The sequence below is a fragment of the Salmo salar genome, unplaced genomic scaffold, assembly GCF_965601325.2.
Source record: "Salmo salar unplaced genomic scaffold, fSalSal1 ptg000257l, whole genome shotgun sequence".
NCBI lineage: Eukaryota > Metazoa > Chordata > Actinopteri > Salmoniformes > Salmonidae > Salmo > Salmo salar.
In genome coordinates this window covers 2649011-2660736 of record NW_027675339.1, presented here as the reverse complement: position 1 = coordinate 2660736, position 11726 = coordinate 2649011, and positions in this window count along the sequence as shown.

Below are 11726 nucleotides of genomic sequence, written 5' to 3'. Positions count from 1 at the left end.
CCTGGGTAAATGACCTGACTCCTGACGACCTGGGTAAATGACCTGTCTCCTGATGACCTGGGTAAATGACCTGGCTCCTGATGACCTGGGTAAATGACCTGACTCCTGACGACCTGGGTAAATGACCTGACTCCTGATGACCTGGGTAAATGACCTGTCTCCTGACGACCTGGGTAAATGACCTGACTCCTGATGACCTGGGTAAATGACCTGACTCCTGATGACCTGGGTAAATGACCTGGCTCCTGACGACCTGGGTAAATGACCTGGCTCCTGACGACCTGGATAAATTACCTGACTCCTGACGACCTGGGTAAATGGTGCACGAGGGATCCCTCTAACTTGGGATCTCAGGGAGACTTCGGGAACGGAGCAGATGAACCCACCTTTGATCTGAGTGGATACCACAACTCAAACCTAATTTTTAAAAAAGAATGAGGTGAGCGAAACACGCAAAGTGGAGATTTTAGAAAATCCTCGTAGGCTCTGTGTGTATTCCTGTGTGGAGGTGTGAACTGGATGAAAACTAGAATCTGTGTTTACTAGTTAAGACCATTTATGATATAGTATAAGATAGTAAGGTGCACCTGTAATTGTTTTAAACCTGGACCCCATTTTAGAAGTATTGAGAGATGTAAATGTATGACTTACATTATCCTAGGAACTAACCATGAGATAGAAATGTGAAAATATTCCTGCAGGTTAAAATATTGTTGAAAAACAACTAATTGATTAGGTATGTTTGGGAATAGCATTGTGTGACTGTGATATGAGAGTTGTGTGACTGTGATAGAGTTGTGTGACTGGTATGAGAGTTGTGTGACTGTGATATGAGAGTTGTGACTGTGATATGAGAGTTGTGTGACTGTGATATGAGAGTTGTGTGACTGTGATATGAGAGTTGTGTGACTGTGATATGGGAGTTGTGTGACTGATATGAGAGTTGTGTGACTGTGATATGAGTCTTAATCTGACGTTTGGATAGTAACATAGAAATATGCTTAATCAGATGATTGAAATGTGGATAATAAGCGGGATGATATTTTAGAAAGCAGTGGAAGGTCTATAGTTCCTGGGAGGCTTGATTTTGCCGTGGTCTCTGGGAGGTTAGAGAACCGTTGAGGATCCCATGGTCATTGTTCGGGAAACAAAAGTTAATTTTTTGTTCTGCTGGGAGTATGTTTGGAGAGTCCTTGAAAAAGCAAATGGAATGGTTGTTGTGAGTACCTGAGAATTTCTTACGTTTTATATGGATTCTGTGAATATATGAAAATATGATGAATTGTATGCGTGTATAATGATTACTAGAGATTTGATGAAGTAATACTGGGAATATAATTAGATACAATTTAAACAACCCATATGTAGACGAACGTAGGTTTTGAGTTGGTATCTTTAATGGATCATTTGATAAAGATGAGTTTTAAGCATTATTAAACTGTCTACAAAGTCTGGGCAGTTGTCTCAGAAACTGATGGGAGTGTGTCCACTTTAGGTTAAGTTACCCTAACGATGTAACTATAAAACGCTAATTGGATTTTCTCCATCCAGGTACTACATTTGAAATAAAACTGCCCTTAAGGCCTGTGGGGGGGGGGGGGGGGGGGGGGGGGTTCTTCCCAGTATGAGAGGAGTTGCTAGATTTATTGAATAAACCTTTTTCCATAAAGTTAGAGTGAACCAAGGTGGCTGACTAGCTGTTGATGCTGAACAAGCGTCCTGTCCACTAGATTATACGTCACAGTGGCAGAATCACCTGAAAGACGCACATCGCCATCTGCTGACTGGAGTTGGTATCGCAGTTGAGAAAATACTTTCAGACAAAAAGCTCAAAAGCGACTGCCACTAAAAACCAACGACTCCCTTTGAAAACGGATGATGTGGCATCATAAACATTTATTATAGTGTAAAAATGTACTACAAGTGTAGACAAATAGAATAACTTTGGTCATACCTACTCAGCACGTGACGTCCAAGGATGTTGAATTATGGTCGATATCAGGTCTGTCTGTTGTGGCCGCTATTTCGCCCTAAAATAATCATCCCAATTTGGGCTGTGTATAACTATGTAAATGTCTCTCGGACAAGGTGACTTTTATCAATATACACTCTAAAAAGTAAAGGTTCCTGGAGTATCCTGTAGGGGTTCTTCAAATTGAAACTGTGGGGGAACCCCTAAAAGTTATTTGAAGAACCTTTTGTGGGAACCTCTAAGTTCTTTGAAGAACCCCTTATCATGGTTCCTCAAAGAACCTTTTGGGGTTCATTTTTTAAACTCCCTGTCCACCCTCCCTCCATTATAAAAACATATTTTAATATTAATAATAGCAATATTGACAGTATTGATTTAAATAATTCATTGTTTATTTAGTGGCACCACAAATGTAAATTCATATTAACAAAACACATTACAAAATTGCAACATTTCTGCAGGCATGTCAGACCATAATACATTTACTTTGTATAGTGCTTTTCATGACATTTTTTTTACATTTTACATTTGAGTTATTTAGCAGACGCTCTTATCCAGAGCGACTTACAGTAGTGAATGCATACATTTCATTTCATGCATTTTTGTTGTTGTTGTACTGGCCCCCCGTGGGAATCAAACCCACAACCCTGGCGTTGCAAACACCATCCTCTACCAACTGAGCCACAGGGGAATACATGACATGACATTTAAAAAATACAACTAATGATGTACAATAAAAACAACATTAAAGATGAATCATAGGTAAACTAACAATATTGTAGACTTGATGCTAAATACAGATTTCTTCAGCTTTAGTGTGTATTTTCACGTCCTGACCAGTAAAAGGGGTTATTTGTTATTGTAGTTTGGTCAGGGCGTGGCAGGGGGTGTTTGTTTTGTGTGTTTTGGGGGTTTTGGGTGATGTTCTATGTTATTCTATTTCTATGTTTAATCTAGGTTGTCTATGTTGGAACTATTTGGGGTTGGTCTCTAATTGGAGGCAGATGAATCTTGTTGCCTCTGATTAGAGACCATATTTAAGTAGGGGGTTTTCTCATTGTGTTTTGTGGGTGATTATTTTCTGTTTAGTGTTTAGTGTACCTGACAGTACTGTTTGGCTGTCGTTTTTCTTGTTTTGTTTAAATGTTCGAATAAATATTTAAATATGAGCACTCAACCCGCTGCGCCTTGGTCTACTCCCTTCGACGGCCGTTACAGAACCACCCACCACAAGAAGACCAAGCAGCGTGGACTGGAGCACCGGGGAGAAGGATCGACATGGAAGGAGGAACGATGATTCTGGGAGGACAAATTAAGGGAGCTACAGGAGCCTGAGAGGCAGCCCCCCCAAAAAATGGGGGGGGGGGGCACACAGGGAGTTGGGGTAAGTCAGGTTGGAGACCTGAGCCAACTCCTCGTGCTTATTATGGGGAGCGACGGATCAAGCAGGCACCCTGTTATGCTGAGTTACGCACTGTGTCGCCAGTGCGCAGCTATAGCCCGGTGCGGTCGATACGGGCTCCTCAGCATTGCCGTGCTAGAGTTGGCACTCAGCCAGGGAGAAGTGCGCTGGCGCAGCACATCTGGCCACCAGTGCGTCTCCTAGGTCCAGCCTACCCTGCGCCTGCTCTACGCACGGCAGCCATCATTCCCCAGCACAGCCCAGTTCGCCCTGTGCCAGCGCTCTGCCCGTGCCGGGCTATAGTGACCATCCAGCCAGGACGGTGTGTGCCAGCCCTGAGCTCCAGATCTCCGGTACGCCTCCATAGCCCAGTACGTCCTGTTCCTGCTCCTCGCACTAGCCCTGAGGTGCGTGTCACTAGTCTGGCGCCTCCAAAGCCAGTCCCACGCATCAGGCCTCCAGTGCGCCTGCTCAGTCCAGTACGTCCTGTTCCTGCTCCTCGCACTAGCCCGGCGCCTCCAAAGCCATTCCCACGCATCAGGCCTCCAGTGCGCCTGCTCAGTCCAGTACGTCCTGTTTCTGCTCCTCGCACTAGCCCTGTGGTGCGTGTTACTAGTCTGGCGCCTCCAAAGCCAGCCCCACGCATCAGGCCTCCAGTGCGCATTCCCCGTCCAGAGCTTCCGGCGACAGTTCCCCGTCCAGAGCTTCCGATGACAGTTCCCCGTCCAGAGCTTCCCGCGACAGTTCCCCGTCCAGAGCTTCCCGCGACAGTTCCCCGTCCAGAGCTTCCGGCGACAGTTCCCCGTCCAGAGCTTCCGGCGATAGTTCCCTGTTCGGAGCTTCCGGCAACAGTTCCCCGCCCGGAGCTTCCGGCGACAGTTTACAGTCCGGAGCCTGCAGAGACGGCCTACAGTCCGGAGCCGGCAGAGACGGCCTACAGTCCGGAGCCGGCAGAGACGGCCTACAGTCCGGAGCCGGCAGAGACGGCCTACAGTCCGGAGCCGGCAGAGATGCTCCCCAGCCAGGTGTCTGCAGCGACGCTCCCCAGCCTAGAGTCTACGGAATGGGAGCTACGCCCAGAGCCACCTCCGTGGGGGGAGGATTGGGAAGGGGGGGGTGTAGCACAGGAACCGTCCTTGACGGTGGCCACCCTCCCTTTAAGTTTGGGGTTGTTTTTGTGGGTTTTTTTTGTTTGAGGTGCATTTCGGGGTCTGCACCTTTGGGGGGGGAGGATGCTGTCACGTCCTGACCAGTAAAAGGGGTTATTTGTTATTGTAGTTTGGTCAGGGCGTGGCAGGGAGTGTTTGTTTTGTTTTGGGTGATGTTCTATGTTTGTATTGACTGCTATGTAGGTTAAATGTACACTTTAAATGCAGCTGTCCTACAACATATCTGTACCTTCTTCTTGATCCCAATTGCATTGTGTCCATGTTCTGTCCTATAACAATTTCAAAGGAAGAGAAAATGTGTCAAAGAATAGTCTTACAAGCATTAATATATATATATATATATATATTAAATAAATATTGAAAGATAAATGGCATCGACAAATAATATAATGTAAAATGGAATAACATATTGGAGAAAGCACTAGCCAATACAGTACTGCCATACAGTAACAGTACTGCCATACAGCCCTAATATCACATTTCAAGATATCTTTGTACACAAATTGTTCAATATTTTATCAGGCTGACTTGAAAGATTATACACAACATTTTGCTGCGTGGCAATACTGTGTTTGGATTCTGAAGGGCATTTATACAAAAGAGGTAGTCTAGACACTGTATTAATACCATTATGCATTTGAATCCCATCTACAGCTACCATCAAGATATTAATTTCCCTCCACAAGGGGGCGGACATGTAACGTTTCCAAAATGGGATAGTATTGTACATGTAACGTTTCCAAAATAGGATAGTATTGTACATGTAATGTTACCAAAATGGGATAGTATTGTACATGTAATGTTTCCAAAATGGGATAGTATTGTACATGTAATGTTACCAAAATGGGATAGTATTGTACATGTAATGTTACCAAAATGGGATAGTATTGTACATGTAATGTTTCCAAAATGGGATAGTATTGTACATGTAATGTTACCAAAATGGGATAGTATTGTACATGTAATGTTACCAAAATGGGATAGTATTGTACATGTAATGTTTCCAAAATGGGATAGTATTGTACATGTAATGTTTCCAAAATGGGATAGTATTGTACATGTAATGTTACCAAAATGGGATAGTATTGTACATGTAACGTTTCCAAAATGGGATAGTATTGTACATGTAACGTTTCCAAAATGGGATAGTATTATACATGTAACGTTTCCAAAATGGCATAGTATTGTCCATGTAACGTTTCCTAAATGGGATAGTATTGTACATGTAACGTTATGCCCCCTTGTGAGTTAATAGTATTGCATGCTGTAGCAGGCTATATAAAGAGGAAGACCTCCATTGACGATTCAGTACGTTGTAACATCTGGTCTGGACAGGTCACCGTCCTTAGTTAGTTAGTTAGTTAGTTAGTTAGTTAGTTAGTTAGTTAACGAAGCTAACGTTAGCTAGTTCATTATCACAAAAGTGAGAACTGCTCTAGATTGGAAACTTACGTTAATGAGTGTAAAGCCATGTTGGCTTTATAGAAACGATATACAATATATGGGAAAGAATATAGTTGAGGAAATAATCCAAACCTAGTTGTGCCTAGTTAGGACATAACGTTAGCTAGCTAGCTAACGGTACTGTACTGTACTGTAGCTCATACAACGCCGACGGTCAAACCCGGCTTTCTAATATTTACGTTCATTAACTATAGTAACGTTATGGAAGATATTCACAGAAAACCATCATTGTCTTCGTTATTCATTATTAGTATGTAATATTATTAGAATAAATTATTTCGAGACATATTCAGAGCCAAACATCAACCCAACTTAACCTTTTTAACTGTTGTCGCATCCAAACTTGTCACCATCGTTTTCAGTTGTAATTGCGAAGTTCCCGGAAGAAGTCCAGCAACAACGGAGGTTCCTCGATGAACCCACCTTCTAACAAGTTCTTTGAAGAACCTTTTGGGGATGTTTTTCATTGACCAAGAACCCTACGGTTCTTAGGGGATCTGAGAACAACTCCAGTTGAACCCTTCATTTTTAGAGTGTAGTCGGCTCTATTTACTCTCAGATTCAAACATGATGATTAGTATCAACGATCAAGTCAGCTGCTGCTGCTCCAATACAGTATGAGGTGAGACGTTGAACTGATGTTGAACTGGGCAGTCAGCTGCTGCTGCTCCAATACAGTATGAGGTGAGACGGTAAACTGATGTTGAACCGGGCAGTCAGCTGCTGCTGCTCCAATACAGTATGAGGTGAGACGGTGAACTGATGTTGAACTGGGCAGTCAGCTGCTGCTGCTCCAATACAGTATGAGGTGAGACGGTGAATATGTACATGTAGGTAGAGTTATTAAAGTGACTATGCATAGATGATAACAGAGAGTGGGGGGGGGGGGGCCTTCCTCTGACACCGCCTGGTAAAGAGGTCTTGGATGGCAGGGAGCTTGGCCCCAGTGATGTACTGGGCTGTACGCACTACCCTCTGTAGTGCCTTGCGGTCGGAGGCAGAGCAGTTGCCATACCAGGCAGGGATGCAACCAGTCAGGATGCTCTCGATGGTGCAGCTGTAGAAGCTTTTGAGGATCTGAGGACCCATGCTAAATCTTTTCAGTCTCCTGAGGAGGAATAGGTTTTGTCGTGCCCTCTTCACGATTATCTTGGTGTGCTTGGACCATGATAGTTTGTTAGTGATGTGGACACCAAGGAACTTGAAGCTCTCAACCTGCTCCACTACAGCCCCGTCGATGAGAATGGGGGCGTGCTGTCTTCCTTTTCCTGTAGTCCACAATCATCTCCTTTGTCTTGATCACGTTGAGGGAGAGGTTGTTTTCCTTGCACCACACGGCCAGGTCTCTGACCTCCTCCCTATAGGCTGTCTCATCGTTGTTGGTGATCAGGCCTACCACTATTGTGGCATGGGCAAACTTAATGATGGTGTTGGAGTCGTGCCTGGCCGTGCAGTCATGAGTGAACAGGGAGTACAGGAGGAGACTGAGCAGCACCCCAGAGGGGCCCCTGTGTTGAGGATCAGCGTGGCGGGTGTGTTATTACCTACCCTTAAAAAACCTCTCTGGGCTACGCAACAGCCAGTGTAATCCCGTGGCGCGATATTCAAATACCTTAGAAATGCTATTACTTCAATTTCTCAAACATATGACTATTTTACACCATTTTAAAGACAAGACTCTCGTTAATCTAACCACACTGTCCGATTTCAAAAAGGCTTTACAACGAAAGCAAAACATTAGATTATGTCAGCGGAGTACCCAGCCAGAAATAATCAGACACCCATTTTTCAAGCTAGCATATAATGTCACATAAACCCAAACCACAGCTAAATGCAGCACTAACCTTTGATGATCTTCATCAGATGACAATCCTAGGACATTATGTTATACAATACATGCATGTTTTGTTCAATCAAGTTCATATTTATATCAAAAAACAGCTTTTTACATTAGCATGTGACGTTCAGAACTAGCATTCCCACCGAACACTTCCTGTGAATTTACTAAATTACTCACGATAAACGTTCACAAAAAACATAACAATTATTTTAAGAATTATAGATACAGAATTCCTTTATGCACTCGCTATGTCCGATTTTAAAATAGCTTTTCGGTGAAAGCACATTTTGCAATATTTTGAGTAGATAGCCCAGCATCACAGGGCTAGCTATTTAGACACCCACCAAGTTTAGCCCTCACCAAAGTCAGATTTACTATAAGAAAAATGCTATTACCTTTGCTGTTCTTCGTCAGAATGCACTCCCAGGACTTCTACTTCAATAACAAATGTTGGTTTGGTTCAAAATAATCCATAGTTATGTTCAAATATCCTCTGTTTTGTTCGTGCGTTCAAGACACTATCCGAAGGGTAAATAAGGGTGACGCGCCCGACGCGTTTCGTGACAAAACATTTCTAAATATTCCATTACCGTACTTCGAAGCATGTCAACCGCTGTTTAAAATCAATTTTGATGCCATTTTTCTCGTAAAAAAGCGATAATATTCCGACCGGGAAATCGTGTTTTAGTATAAAGAGAGAGAAAATAAAAAACATGGTGTCGCCTCATGCACGCGCCTCAGTCTCATTGTCCTCTGATAGACCACTTACCAAAGGCGCTAATGTTTTTCAGCCAGGGGCTGCAAAGACATCATTCAGCTTTTTCCCCGAGTTCTGAGAGCCTATGGGAGCCGTAGGAAGTGTCACGTTACAGCAAAGATCCTAAGTTTTCAATAAAGAGAGTCAAGAAGCCCAAGGAATGGTCAGAGAGGGCACTTCCTGTACAGAATCTTCTCAGGTTTTTGCCTGCCATATGAGTTCTGTTATACTCACAGACACCATTCAAACAGTTTTAAAAACTTGAGGGTGTTTTCTCTCCAAAGGAAATTATATGCATATTCTAGTTTCTGGGCAGCAGTAATAACCAGATTAAATCAGGGACGTTTTTTATCCGGCCGTGTAAATACTGCCCCCTACCCCTAACAGGTTAAAAAACATGAGCTGGCGCACACCCAGAAAAATAGTTTGTGAGGAGGTGCTGACTAACGGCGAATAAACTATAAACTATCAAAATAAATAAAGTCGCACACTCCATGTATAAACTCCCAGCAATTGAATGGGTATTTACCAACGTTTCAGCATCACTGTGCCTTCTTCAGGGTGATGTCATCAATACTTGAACCAGCTTATGTAGACAAACAGTGCAATTAGTGCAACCAATGACAATAGTGAGGGGTGTGTCATAAAAAATATATGACATATTAAATATATTACTGTATTGTTATCATATAGAAACATCATGGAATATTGTACATCATATTAAATATATTACTCTATTGTTATCATATAGAAACATCATGGAATATTGTACATCATATTAAATATATTACTCTATTGTTATCATATAGAAACATCATGGAATATTGTACATCATATTAAATATATTACTCTATTGTTATCATATAGAAACATCATGGAATATTGTACATTATATGACCATCAACATACATTATTGTTTCATTCAATTTCACATAATAAGGATATTTAATATTTTCAAGTTCAGAAGTCAGAACCCATCACCTGCTATGTAAAATAGACAGAAGAATGCACAATGGTCAATGCTATCTGGGATCCTTGGGACATCCTACCCTAAACCCTAACCTTAACCCCTACCTTAACCATTTTAAATGTCAACTTCAACGGGCTAGGGACGTCCCAAGGATGTATCTCTACCTGAAAATACATGATCTAAGTGATTGATAGTTGGTATTCAGCAGTCATAAAGCCTTATTTACTTTAATGAACTACTAAAATAGTGATTTAGTCAGACAGCATAAACAGCAGCTCTACACTTTATTGACTGACTGATCCATTCATCCTTCCATCCCTCCTCAGCCTTCCTCTCCTCTGAAGACCCAGTGAGGGTGGAGCTCAGTCAGAGAGCTGTTGAGGGACTGGTTAGGAAGAACACTTCTACAGCCAGAGAGGTGAGAGGTCACACATGGTTTAGATGGTAAATATTTATGTCCCCTTAGCGGTTCATCACGTCAGCAAAAGGGAATATGTTCCATCTATGTTTATTTACATTAGTGCAAATTGTCCACTGATATTGGTGTAATTTCTCACCCCTCTTGGCTGTATGAAGTTAATTTCCCCTCAGGCACACACATTTGTTCTTTGATATTACGAAGGTCATTTGTGTATAATGTACTTTTCCCAACATCTCTTTACATTGCTGATGCATATTTGGTGGCCTGACTGTATCCATACTATATCAAAAGCCCATCCTGGTAGATCTGAACCTAATGCAGCTTGGAGTGATCAGATGACAGAAGTCACATTTAGGTGCCAGGTGTAACTGAGGCCATAGATGCTCCATATCCATTACTTTGAGTGGTTTATATAATATGACTAAATGTGTTTCTGTGTTGCAGGTGCAGTCAAGAAATGGAACAGCAAGGCCACAGAACATGACATAAGCAGAGCTGTGGGAGACCACCTCAAGCCCCTGGTAGAGCCGGGGGTGGTGTTTACCTCTTCAGCAGTCTGTTGATTGGTCAGTCACTGGGTTCATTTGTTTTATTATATGGTCAAATCAAATCAAGCTTGATTCATACAGCACATTTCAGACATGGATGCAACAAAATGGCTTCACAGGAAAAATATTTTTAAAAACATTGAAAATAAACAGAAATATTTAGTACACAACAAACATAAGAGGATAAAAAACAGAAGACTAAACTGAAAAACTAATGATTAAAATGTTAATTGGATGCAATATCCAACCCAAAATATAAGCTTGGGACACTGAAAGTTGACTAGTAACAACAACTGGGACCTAAAAGACACCCACCATGAGACCCACTAAATCTGCCCAAGAAGTGACAAACAAAAGAAAAACCCACACCAAACTTAAAGACAGGAAGTAAACCAAAAAGGTGGAGCAACTAAAGGTGTTGACTCTCCACATGTATCAAGACAACTGGAGCACTGGGCCAGACACTCTTAAATAGAACCTGGACCAGCTCAGGTGAAACACCTTCCCACTAACGAGATGGACAAGCCAGCACAGGTGTAACACATACTGACTAACGAGGTGACACCAATCAGTGCGTCCTACGTGCTAACGAGCTAGACGGGCTAACGAGCTAGACGTGCTAACGAGCTAGACGTGCTAACGAGCTAGACGGGCTAACGAGCTAGACGGGCTGACGAGCTAGACGAGCTAACGAGCTAGACGGGCTAACGAGCTAGACGGGCTAACGAGCTAGACGGGCTGACGAGCTAGACGTGCTAACGAGCTAGACGTGCTAACGAGCTAGACGAGCTAACGAGCTAGACGTGCTAACGAGCTAGACGTGCTAACGAGCTAGACGAGCTAACGAGCTAGACGTGCTAACGAGCTAGACGTGCTAACGAGCTAGACGCGCTACGAGCTAGACGTGCTAAAGTCCAACCTCAAAACATAAATGGAAAAACCAAAGCCTGTAACACCTTAAGACAACAAATATATCCTATATTTTTGATGGACAAGTTTGCTCACCACCAACAGAAAACAACTTCCATTTCACATTATAATCAACTACAATGCTTCACCTTCACCAATAGAAACATGGTGTCTACTGGATGTCAACAATTAAAAACAAGAAAAAAAACACATATTTCTAAATAATAATATACAATAGGATTATTTGTTTCTCCTTTTTCTTTCTATAGAATCC